The sequence below is a fragment of the Aquarana catesbeiana genome, linkage group LG03 (genome assembly GCF_042186555.1).
Source record: "Aquarana catesbeiana isolate 2022-GZ linkage group LG03, ASM4218655v1, whole genome shotgun sequence".
In the NCBI taxonomy this organism is placed as follows: domain Eukaryota; kingdom Metazoa; phylum Chordata; class Amphibia; order Anura; family Ranidae; genus Aquarana; species Aquarana catesbeiana.
Window position 1 is genome coordinate 707,049,569 of NC_133326.1, and position 13,200 is coordinate 707,062,768.

Genomic DNA, 13,200 nt, shown 5'->3' on the forward strand with positions numbered 1-13,200 from the left:
CTGGAAAAAATAACCTTAACATACCCAAGAAAGTAACAGCCTACAGACCCATAGCCCTACTCAATTCGGATTATAAAATTTTTACAAAAATTATAGCTGATAGACTTTCCTCTATAATACCTAGCCTTATTCATATTGACTAGGTACGCTTTGTCTCAGGCAGATGTGCAGGCGACAACACTAGACGCACCATTGACCTGATAGATTTACTTGACAAAACATCCCGCTCTGCCCTTATCTTGAGCTTAGATGCTCAGAAAGCGTTTGATAGACTCGGCTGGCCATATATGTTTGCCACACTTACACGCTTTGGGTTCACAGGCTCTTTTATATCAGCTCTTCAGGCCTTATATTCCCATCCCACATCCCAAGTACAACTGGCGTCTTTTGTGTCCTCACCCTTTTTTCGCATAGCAATTATAGCAATGGCTCTAGACAAGGGTGCCCCCTTTCCCCCTTATTGTTTATATTATGCCTTAAACCCCTAGCTGAAGCCATTCGAGTACACCCAGATATAAGTGGGGTCTCTCTGCGACAAAGAGAGTACAAATTGTCTCTTTTCGCAGACGATATATTGCTTACTTTAACAAAACCACATATTTCTCTCCCCAACCTTCACGCGTTTTTAGATACATTCAGTAAACTCTCTGGCTATAAAGCTAATACGGCCAAGACTGAAGCTCTTCCTATACATATTCCCCCCACGCTTCTTGCTAAGTTACAAAACAACTTCCCCTATCATTGGTGCTCTGTCTCCCTTAAATACCTAGGTATACACCTGACGGCTTCCTATCCCACTCTGTACCAGGCTAACTTTCACTCCCTAATTTCGGAAACACATGGCTTATTTCGGAAATGGGCGGAATGTCCTCTGTCTTTTCTTGGTAGGATAAATGTCCTCAAGTTGGCCAAAGTTCCTATATCTTTTTCAAACATTGCCAATTGCGCTCCCTTTGTAACAACTCCGTAATATCCAATGGGCCTTCACTAAATTTATTTGGGGTAATAAAGCACATAGGATTGCTAGCACAGTGGTATTTGCCCCTCGCTCTCAAGGAGGGTTAGGAACACCCGATTTTATTAAATATTAGTATGCTACCCATCTCACAGCGAACATCTCTTGGTCTTCGCGCTTTACAACGAGTAGATGGTCAGAATTAGAACTGAGTGTTACTAGCCCTGTACATCCTTGTTCAATGCTCTGGACCGATTTGACTTCTTCCATATCTCAGCTCAGACACATCTGTCTAGGACCAATGCTATTCACTCTTTCCATATGGAAAAAATGTAATAGGTTCTCTCTCTCTTCTCCATGCCCACCTCTCTTAAATGTTCTTTGTAACCCAGATATTATGGACAGCCTGTCATGGATCTGCCACCTAAGGGTTAACTTAGTCCAGGCTGATTTCAGTGAGTGGCAACAGGCTGCCTTATTTAAACACCTCAGCAGCTCTGTGTCCTTGCTGTTTGATCTGCAGCTCTGTGTATGTGTTTCCTGAAGATCTGATATCCGCTCCTGTTTGATCCGGCTTGTTTTGAGACTGTTCCTGTTATCCGCCTGCATCTGACCCTTGGCTTGTTTGACAATTCCTTCTGCCTGCTCCTCTTGTACCTTTGTTGCCAGCCTGATTATCGACCCAGCCTGCCTGACATTCCAAGACTATCCATCCAGTCTGCTGATCCATCCAGTCTGCTCACCTGTCTGCTGATCCATCCAGTCTGCTGATCCATCCAGTCTGCTCACCTGTCTGCTGATCCATCCAGTCTGCTCACCTGCCTGCTGAGCCATCCAGTCTGCTCACCTGCCTGCTGAGCCATCCAGTCTGTTCACCTGCCTGCTGAGCCATCCAGTCTGCTCACCTGCCTGCTGAGCCATCCAGTCTGCACACCTGCCTGCTGAGCCATCCAGTCTGCTCACCTGCCTGCTAATCCATCCAGTCAGCTCACCTGTCTGCTGATCCATCCAGTCAGCTCACCTGTCTGCTGATCCATCCAGTCAGCTCACCTGTCTGCTGATCCATCCAGTCAGCTCACCTGTCTGCTGATCCATCCAGTTTGCTCACCTGTCTGCTGATCTATCCAGCCTGCTGGTCCTGTCTGCTGTGCCAGCCATCTGACCCATCTGCTGTTGATCCTGCCAGGCACTCATACCATTCTGCACTCCCGTGCCACCTGTCTGCTCTACCAGGGGCCGCGAGTCAGATACATAAGGGAGGCCTTCCTCTGCACTATCGGGCTCATCAGTCAGGTACGTGAGAACTTGACAGTATCAAACAGCCATGTCTGAGCCCGAGGGAGGAACCTCCCCCATGGAAGAACTGTGCTGACACCTGGCGGGTTTGACACAAGCTGTTAAAGATCTACAAGAGGGATATACTCGGCTGGAAAAATGAGTTCAAATTCTGTCATCTCCCGCCAACCCTCAAAGCGCTACCTCAGCTGGTATCTCATCCGCACCTTCAGAAGTGATGTTACCACCAGAACCAAGGGTACCCACGCCCGAAAGATTTGCGGGTGAATGTAGCAAATACTTTCGTAATACTTGTGAACTCCATTTTGCCCTACAACCCCACACCTTTTCTCTGGAAGTAACTAAAGTGGGTTTCGTTATCTCCCTGTTGACCGGTGAACCCCAAGTCTGGGCACATCGCCTGCTGGAACAAAAGGCCAAATCGTTAAACAACCTCACCACATTCTTTGTCGCTATGTCACAACTTCATGAGGACCCCCAGCAGACTGCCACTGCTGAGGCCGCATTATATGCACTTCAGCAAGGCCGCAGAGTGGCAGAGGACTACGTGGCCGAGTTCAGGCGTTGTAGTTCTGATACCAATTGGAACAATGCGGCCCTTCATTACCAATTTCGGATGGGACTATCTGATCTTCTAAAGGATGAACTGGCACGAGTAGGGATACCCCAATCTCTGCACGAACGTATTATTTTGTTAATTCAGATTGACCGACGTCTAAGATCCATAGGTCAATATCGGCCAACTTGGATGCTACCTAAAGTTCCCAGTTTCTCCAGCCAGACTCCTTCCGCTCCAGTTGCTCCAGCTCCGGATTCCTCCAAGCCCACGCAGTTGGGTTTGCTTCGTCCCTCTCTCACCACGGAGGAACGACAGCGCAGGCGAATCAATAACCTCTGTATGCACTGTGGGGGACCCGGACATTATGTGAGGTCTTGTCCTGCAAAGATGCGTAAGTGCCTTTCAATCTCTTCAATGCATGTTCCTGTCTTACCTAACCAAGCCTCTCACTTTGCTCTCCCCATCATGTTACAGCTCCCAGGAAAGAGTATCCAGGTATCTGTCATAATTGATTCCGGAGCCTGCAGCTGTTTCATAGATTTGACGTTTGCAGCCAAACACCTCATTCCACTTCAATCAAAGACCCGGAGACTAGCCGTACATCTTGCTGATGGCTCTGTCATTAAATCTGGTCCGGTCACACAGGAGACTGTCCCTTTGCTGGCTATCATTGCTTCCCATCACCAAGAGTTTTTACGCCTGGATGGCATTTCATCACCTCTGTTCCCCATCATCTTAGGTATGCCCTGGCTGCAGGGCCATAATCCCCACATCAACTGGGCCACTGGAGAAATCAAATTTCTTTCAAGTTATTGCCAGCAACATTGCCTGCAAGAGGCCTCAGTCAAACCTTCACCCTTACTCTGCCTTGACACAGATCCTGAATTACGCCAATCAATCCCAGTGGCATACCACGATTTTCTGGACGTGTTCAGTAAGAAGGGTGCAGAGACCCTTCCTCCCCATAGATCCTTCGACTGCCCTATTGAACTGTTACCAGGGGCTGAGGTCCCCTTCGGAAGGATTTTCCCTTTAACCAAGCTTGAGTTTGGCACGCTGAAGGACTATATCGATGACAACCTTAAGAAAGGATTTATTCGCCCATCTACTTCTCCGGCTGGCGCAGGCATCTTCTTTGTTGAAAAGAAGGACCATTCACTACGCCCCTGCGTAGACTATCGAGAATTAAACAAGATTACTGTCAAAAACCGTTACCCACTGCCTCTTGTGCCCGAACTGTTTCAGAGACTGGGAACTGCAGTCATCTTCACTAAACTGGATCTCCGGGGAGCATACAACCTAATCCGTATTTGAGAAGGAGACGAGTGGAAGACGGCTTTTCGTACCCGATTCGGGCACTTCGAATACCTAGTCATGCCTTTTGGGTTATGCAACGCGCCAGCCACCTTTCAGCATTTTGTCAATGACATTTTTCGTGACTATCTGGACTTGTACGTCATTGTGTACTAGATGACATCCTGATTTTCTCCTCCACAGTAGATGACCACCATAGGCTTGTCCGGAATGTGCTATGCCGACTCCGGCAGCATGGCCTCTACGCCAAACCGGAGAAGTGCAAATTTGAACTTCAGTGTATCCAGTTCCTAGGCCTGATAATCTCTGTTGAAGGCATCAAGATGGACCCCCAGAAAGTCACCGCCATCTTAGGTTGGCCAGCTCCTGTGGACAAGAAGGGGGTTCAGCGCTTCATTGGGTTTGCCAACTTCTACCGGAAGTTTATTAGGGGGTTCTCTGCTATTATTACCCCCATTACTGAACTAACTAAACAAGGAACCCGATTTCTATGGTCTCCCAAAGCGCAATCGGCATTTGAAGCCCTCAAAAAACTGTTCACTTCAGCCTCCATCTTGAAGCACCCTGACCCTGCCTTACCATTTGTTCTTGAAGTTGACGCCTCGGAAGTTGCAGTAGGGGCTGTGCTCTCTCAACGGCAAGTAGCTAAAGCCCTACTTTACCCAGTTGCTTTCTTTTCCCGCAAATTATCTACAGGGGAAAGAAATTATGATGTGGGAGACCATGAGCTTTTGGCCATCAAGGCCGCATTAGAAGAATGGCGTTACTTACTTGAAGGTGCAGCACATCCCATTCTGGTCTATACGGACCACAAGAATTTAAAATATCTGAGAACAGCAAAGAGATTAAAACCACGGCAGGCAAGGTGGGCACTTTTTTTCTCTAGATTCTCATTCCATATAATGTACAGGCCAGGGTCGAAGAATACAAAACCAGATGCACTCTCACGTATGTTCAACGACTCTGAGAGGTCCACACTTCCAGACACCATCCTTCCCTCAGGAAACTTTCTCATACTACAGGAGATTCTGCTATCCCGAATCAAACAGGCTTCTGCTGAGGTTGCTTCATCTTCTGAAACCAGCTTACAGGCACAGGATGGCCTACTGTGGCATTAAGGTAAAATTGTTGTACCTAAGGACTTAAAGTGGAGTTCCACCCAAAAGTGGATCTTCCACTCATCGGATTCCCCCCCCCCCTCCGGTGTCACAGTTGGCACCTTTCAGGGGGGAGGGGGGTACAGATACCTGTATATTACAGGTATCTGTACCCACTTCCGGCATAGATAGCTGCAGAATCTGTGGTTATTTACGCCACTTCCTGTTCCCCCCCGCTGTCTGCTGGGAAACACACGGGTCCCAGAGACAGCAGGGACCATCCGCATTGCGCTGCGCGACTCGCGCATGCGCAGTAGGGAACCGGGAAGTGAAGCCACAAGCCTTCACTTCCTGATTCCCTTACCGAAGATGGAGGCGGCAGCACCCGAGGACCGAGAGACGGTTCGACCTGGACAGGTAAGTGTCCATGTTTTAAAAGTCAGCAGCTGCAGTATTTGTAGCTGCTGACTTTTAAAAAAAAAATTTGGCGGAGCTCTGCTTTAAGGGTGGCAGTATTGGAGCTCTGTCATGACCACAAGCTGGCTGGGCACTTCGGTGCCCTGAAGACGGCCGAACTGGTACAACGCACGTTCTGGTGGCCTCAGGTGGTAGATGACTGTAAGAGTTATGTGGAGTCTTGTACTACTTGCTCCCGAAGCAAGAACAGCAAGGTAAAAGCCTGGGGTTTACTGAAGCTATTGCCCGTTCCAGAGAGACCCTGGAAAATGATCTCAATGGACTTCATTGTGGAACTCCCTCCAGCAGAGGGTTTTTCTACCATCTTCGTGGTGGTGGACAGGCTGTCCAAAATGGCCCATTTTTTACCTATGAAAGGAACACCCTTGGCTGTGGAAACTGCAAAAATATTCATCAAAGAAATTGTAAGGCTCCATGGAGTCCCAGCCAACATTGTGTCTGACCGGGGTGTCCAGTTCACCTCCAAGTTTTGGAAAGCTCTGTGTGGGTCCCTTGAGATCGAATTGGCCTTCTCCCCCGCATACCACCCTCAGGCAAACGGGCAAACGGAAAGAACCAATCAGACCCTGGAACAGTACCTCCGTTGCTTTTCTTCGTTCTCACAAGATGACTGGGTCGCTTTACTCCCCATTGCCGAGTTCGCTTATAATAACTCTTCCCATTCTGCCATCAAACAAACTCCATTTTTTGCTAATTACGGCTATCACCCATCCTTCCTGCCTAGTACCATACCTGAATGCTCAATCCCTGCAGTCTCTGAAACGATAGATTTCTTCTCTAAAAACAACAAACTATTACAAGAGACCATGGCCAAAACACAAGAGTACAATAAAAAGATCTTTGACAGGAAAAAACGAGGAGAACTAATTCTGGGACCCGGCAACCAGGTGTGGTTGTCTACAGTGAACTTGAAAAAGGCTTGCCCCTCAAGAAAATTGGGCCCTAAGTTTATGGGCCCCTTCCCTGTAAAGAGAAAGATCAATGATGTAGCTTATGAGCTGGAATTACCCAATTCACTTAAAGTTCATTCCGTCTTCCATGTGACTCTTTTGAAACCTGCTGTTCCGAATCCCTTCCCTGAATGAAGTACTGGTCCACCGGAACCTGTAATAGTCAATGGAGAGGAGGAATTTGAGGTGGAGGCAATCTTGGATTGTAGAAGGAGGTACAATCAGGTTCAGTATCTAATTAAATGGAAGGGGTATGGGCCGGAAAATAACTCTTGGGAGCCTGAAAGCAATATTCATGCTAAAGAACTAATGCAATCCTTCAAGAGATCCCATGATGTGAAGTTGGCCCAATTGGGCATCCGGAGGCTGCCCTTTAGGAGGGGGCAATGTCATGGATCTGCCACCTAAGGGTTAACTTAGTCCAGGCTGATTTCAGTGATTGGCAACAAGCTGCCTTATTTAAACACATCAGCAGCTCTGTGTCCTTGCTGTTTGATCTGCAGCTCTGTGTATGTGTTTCCTGAAGATCTGATATCTGCTTCTGTTTGACCCGGCTTGTTTTGAGACTGTTCCTGTTATCCGCCTGCATCTGACCCTTGGCTTGTTTGACGATTCCTTCTGCCTGCTCCTCTTGTACCTTTGTTGACCGCCTGATTATCGACCCTGCCAGTCTGACGTTCCAAGACTATTCATCCAGTCTGCTGATCCATCCAGTCTGCTGATCCATCCAGTCTGCTCACCTGTCTGTTGATCCATCCAGTCTGCTCACCTGTCTGTTGATCCATCCAGTCTGCTCACCTGCCTGCTGATCCATCCAGTCTGCTCACCTGTCTGCTGATCCATCCAGTCTGCTCACCTGTCTGCTGATCCATCCAGTCTGCTCACCTGTCTGCTGATCCATCCAGTTTGCTTACCTGTCTGCTGATCCATCCAGTCTGCTCCCCTGTCTGCTGTTCCATCCAGCCTGCTGGTTCTGTCTGCTGTGCTGGCCATCTGACCCATCTGCTGTTGATCCTGCCAGGCACTCATACCATTCTGCACTCCCGTGCCACCTGTCTGCTCTACCAGGGGCCGCGAGTCAGATAAGTAAGGGAGGCCTTCCTCTGCACTATCGGGCTCATCAGTCAAGTACGTGAGAACTTGACACAGCCTTTCCTATAATAATATATATCCATGGTCTCAGGCGGGCATTTTTCAGCTCCGCCACCTACTACATCCTGTCTCGCAAATTATTTTCCTTCCAAGATTTCCAAAACAAATTTGATATACCCAAAAAGTTTTTTTTCTCTTATCTTCAATTTAAACACTACTTCCATTCTGTATCACCTGCCTTGGTCTTAGAAAAACCCAACGCCTTTGAAACTTTGTGCTCAAGGCCCATACCAACCTGGTCTCATTTCTTTTACATATAAGAACCTCCATGACTCAAATCTCCCCACGCTAGACTCTCATGTATACATGCGAAGATGGGCAAAGGTACTTCAAAACCCTTTATCTCTCCCTCAATGGCAGAAGATCTGGACTTCCATATCTAAAGTTTCTAGATGCGTGGAGCAGAAAGAGACAGCTTATAAAGTCCTCATGTTCTGGTATAGGACCCCATAGGTTATCCATAAATATGACCCCTCTATAGCCCAGAAATGCTGGAGATGCTTGAGAGATATAGGAACACACTACCATATCTTCTGGGAATGCCCGGTAATTTTACCATTTTGGTCCTCGGTCCAATCAGTGCTTCAGTCTGTGTTGGAGATGGACTTCCCAAAAGATCCGGTGTTGTGTCGATGAGTGCCTCCTATCGAATAATGCCTCCTACGTACTGCGCATGTGCAGTGCATGACGTCAGCTGGCTTGGTGTATCGACTGCACATGCGCAGTTCGTCGGAGGCATTTTCCGACGGGAGTCACAGAAAACAGTGGAGAGGTACAGTGTAGAAGAGGCTAGGGGAGAAATTTTGAGCTCCTGTATCTGGGGACCCACTTGGTGGAAAATCCACCAAACTTGGCACACGTGTAGGAAACACCCTTGGCTGCATGTGCAAGAAATTTCAGGTCCAGGGAACCAAAGAGCAGCCAGTACTGACTCCCCAAAGTGGGCCACTCGCTTAATTTTTCCGCCTGGGGAAAAAAACGGGCGAATTTGAGCTCCGGTTTCCGGGGACCCACCGGGTCAAATCACACCAAACTTGGCACACTTGTAGGAGAGAGCCATGGCTATAAGTGCAAAAAAATTCGGGTCCAGGGAACTGAAGAAAGACCGGTACCAACTCCCCAAAATAGGCCCCTCACTTAACATGGGAGTCTATGGGGAAACCAGGGAAAATTGTGGCGGATTTCACTTAACGCTCAACCATTCGACGACCGAATGGTCTAGCAACACCAAACTTGCACCCCTTTTTCCCAGATATCACAGCTACACCTCATAAAAATGTGGAGGTTTGGGGATCTTTTACCGGGGATTTACCGGGGCCACAATGTTGACCGTCTTCACAGTACCGGTGCTCCCTGACCATGGGTTACAAAATTACAAAGTTTGGGTGTGATGTAGAGACACTCTATGGGTACCCCCACACCGAACCGGAGTCCGGTACCCCAACCGGAACCCTCCGGTTACCGGAAAATGGCACTTTGAAACGGTGTAGCTCGGTAGGTCTCATTTGAATATTTCAGGCCTTTTCTACAGAATGGCATCCACTTTCGAGGACCAGTGGACCCCTCACAAAACACTGGCAAAGACGTGTGCGGCGCTCTCCGGTTCTATGGGTCTTAAAAATACACCGACACCGGGAGGCTGTGGGGATGCTCTTCAGGTACTCACTGGCCAAGTTTGGGGTCCAGGGAACGTTTGGCGGGCCGGTGGCACCCCAAAAGGTCAACCGGTAGAAACCGCACGTTTAACATTGGAGTCTATGGGAAACTCAGTCAACTTGGGGGGCTGATATTTCCTCGGCTGTTGGGGTTAGGAACACCAAACTTGGCACACTTGTAGGGGAGACGATGCACTACATGTGGTCCACATTGGGGTTCCTAGACCCTACGGTTGGCTCGTAACCATCTCCCAAAGACGGCACCCCTAGGGCGGTAAAACCGGTTCTGCTACTCAGAAAATTCAGACTTAGGTTCTGGCGTCTACCGGTTGGATGACTTTGAGGGCTCATATCTCCGGAACCCCAAATTTGGTGTGCCGGCTCATGGGATCTAGATCTACAACATATCCAAAAATTGGACTCCTAGCTCAAACGGTTCGGAAGATGACTTTCCTGGAGCCCAAAAAATGCTTGAGTTTGAAAGTTAGGTCGACACAAAGCATGCATGGTGGTTTTCAGAAAAGTCATTTCGGGCACCTTTCGTTCCAGAGACCTCAAATTTGGCCTGCAGCTAGGGGGCCTCTACGAACCCCCAACTACCAAGTTTGAAGTTCCTGTGACCTACGGTTCCGGAGATATGGACTGCACATGCACAGTTCGTCTTATGCATTTTCCAACGGGAGGCAAGCCACGGGGAGCGCGTAGAGGGAGAGAATCTTAAAGAGGGAGTCCCGCAAAAATTTTTTTAAAAGTCAGCAGCTACAAATACTGCAGCTGCTGACTTTTAAAATAAGGATACTTACCTGTCCCAGGGTCCAGCGATGTCAGCACCCGAGACTGAATCGTCCCTCAGTCCTCGGGTGCTGCCACTGCCATTCTCTGTAAGGGAATCAGGAAGTGAAGCGTTGTGGCTTCACTTCCTGGTTCCCTACGGCGCATGCGCCAGTCGCGCAGCGCTTCCTTACTGGTCCCCGTTGTCTCTGGGACCTGTGTGTGTCCCAGCAGACAGCACGGGGGTAGGGACGGGAGGGGGCACAGACTCCCGTGGGAGTCTACGCCGGAAGTAGGTGCAAATACCTGTCTTAGACAGGTATCTGCACCCCCCTCCCCCCTGAATGGTGCCAAATTTGTCACCGGAGGGGTCGGGTTCCGAAAAGCGGAGGTTCAATGTTTGTGTGAACCTCCGCTTTAAATGTAAGATTCTGCCTCGCTCTCTGTGGCGTGACGTATCGGCTGGGCATGCGCAGTTCGTCGTATGCATTTTTTGACGAGAGGCAAGCCACGGGAGTGCGCGGAAAGAGAACACTGACGTAAAAGAGAACTCCACAGGGAACACTGATGTAAGGAAGAACTCTGCAGGGAACACTGACGTAAGGAAGAACTCTGCTGGCTTAGTAACGGCAGCGGCAACACCGCATCCAGCCCCGCCCCCAACACACCCCTAGGCTGCTCTAGAGAAAGGGGGCAAGCGCCATGCATAAGCAGTGTATTTGTCAGGGAAGCTTGGATTGACACAGCGGTGCCAGCGGGAGGGCCAAGGTCTGTGCTTCCAGAGGGGGGTGGGGCCCTGAATAGCTATGTATGTGTAAGTGACCTACACTGCAGTTTAAGAAAGCCCATCAGAGATCCCGTTCCCAAGAGCTTGCAATCTATTAAAATTACATACAGTTTATTTCTGTTTACTTTTTGTTCTTTTGACAAGTGTGCTTTAGATAGAGCATGTCAAGCCGTAGCTGTGCTCCCTGGGGATATGCTGATCGTCCATCCGTGCTGCTGCTGGAGGGAGCCCAGGTGACCATAAATGAGCCCTACAGACTTGGTCATGGTGAGTGACCAAGTCACCAAGTGGTATATCCCCCACACCATCCCATACCCCACTCCATCTCCCCTGAGGACTTAGGACCCTCTAGGCAACTCACCTGGGGACTGGGACCCTCTAGGCCACTCACCTGTGGACAGGGACACCCATTTTCCCTGGGGACTGAGACCCCCTTCTCCCATGGGGACTGGGACACCTTCTCACCTTCTCACCTGGGGACTGGGACCCCTTCTTACCCGGGGACTGTGATCCTATCTCACCTGGGGACAGGGAACCCACCTCCACTAAGAACAGGAACCTGATCACCCTGTGTGTGCCAAACTCACCTCCCTGCCCCTGTGTGTGCCAACCTCACCGTCCTGCCCGATCACTCTGTGGAAGGTGGTCTCTGGTCAGCAGAGTCCCCCCCTCCCACATCAGAGTTACCGGCATTTCCCTTTACATCAGAGTCTGCAGGATTCCCCCTTGCAGTGCAAAGGAACTCAGATGTAAAGAAAAATGATGCAGAGCATGATCTAAAGAGGAACTCTGATGTAAGGCGTTCCTAACTACATCAGAGTCTGCAGCATTGCCCTTTACATCAGTGTTCCCCTTTACATCAGGGTTCACAAAGTTACCCCTTGCACTGTAAGATTAAAAGGGATGGAGGCCCAGACACATGTCCAGGGTACACAGAGGAGGCCTCCGTCCCTTCTAATCTAACTCATGTGTCTTCTGTGTACCCTGGAAATGTTTCTAGTCATCCATCCCTTCTAATCTATCTCATGTATCCTCTGTGTACCCTGGACATGTCTCTGGGCCTGCATCCCTTCTAATCTATCTCATGTATCCTCTGTGTACCCTGGACATGTCTCTGGGCCTTCATCCCTTCTAATCTATCTCATGTATCCTCTGTGTACCCTGGACATGTCTCTGGGCCTTCATCCCTTCTAATCTATCTCATGTATCCTCTGTGTACCCTGGATATGTCTCTGGGCCTTCATCCCTTCTAATCTATCTCATGTATCCTCCGTGTACCCTGGACATGTCTCTGGGCCTCCATCCCTTATAATCTATCTCATGTATCCTCTGTGTACCCTGGACATGTCTCTGGGCCTTCATTCCTTCTAATCTATCTCATGTATCCTCCGTGTACCCTGGACATGTCTCTGGGCCTCCATCCCTTATAATCTATCTCATGTATCCTCTGTGTACCCTGGACATGTCTCTGGGCCTTCATCCCTTCTAATCTATCTCATGTATCCTCCGTGTACCCTGGACATGTCTCTGGGCCTCCATCCCTTATAATCTATCTCATGTATCCTCTGTGTACCCTGGACATGTCTCTGGGCCTTCATCCCTTCTAATCTATCTCATGTATCCTCCGTGTACCCTGGACATGTCTCTGGGCCTCCATCCCTTATAATCTGTGTACCCTGGACATGTCTCTGGGCCTTCATCCCTTCTAATCTATCTCATGTATCCCCCATGTACCCTGGACATGTCTCTGGGTCTCCATCCCTTATAATCTATCTCATGTATCCTCTGTGTACCCTGGACATGTCTCTGGGCCTTCATCCCTTCTAATCTATCTCATGTATCCCCCGTGTACCCTGGACATGGGCCTCCATCCCTTCTAATCTATCTAATGTATCCTCTGTGTACCCTGGACATGTCTCTGGGCCTTCATCCCTTCTAAGCTATCTCATGTATCCTCCGTGTACCCTGGACATGTCTCTGGGCCTCCATCCCTTATAATCTATCTCATGTATCCTCTGTGTACCTTGGACATGTCTCTGGGCCTTCATCCCTTCTAATCTATCTCATGTATCCTCCGTGTACCCTGGACCTGTCTCTGGGCCTCCATCCCTTATAATCTATCTCATGTATCCTCTGTGTACCTTGGACATGTCTCTGGGCCTTCATCCCTTCTAATCTATCTCATGT

General features: G+C 49.1%; 1 protein-coding gene across 1 annotated transcript in view; it reads right to left on the reverse strand.

Moving 5' to 3' along the window:
- Window positions 1-13,200, reverse strand: part of LOC141134891 (proteinase-activated receptor 1-like) — a 221,577-nt gene that overhangs the window by 45,406 nt on the left and 162,971 nt on the right. The gene's annotated exons all lie outside the window — the stretch shown is intronic.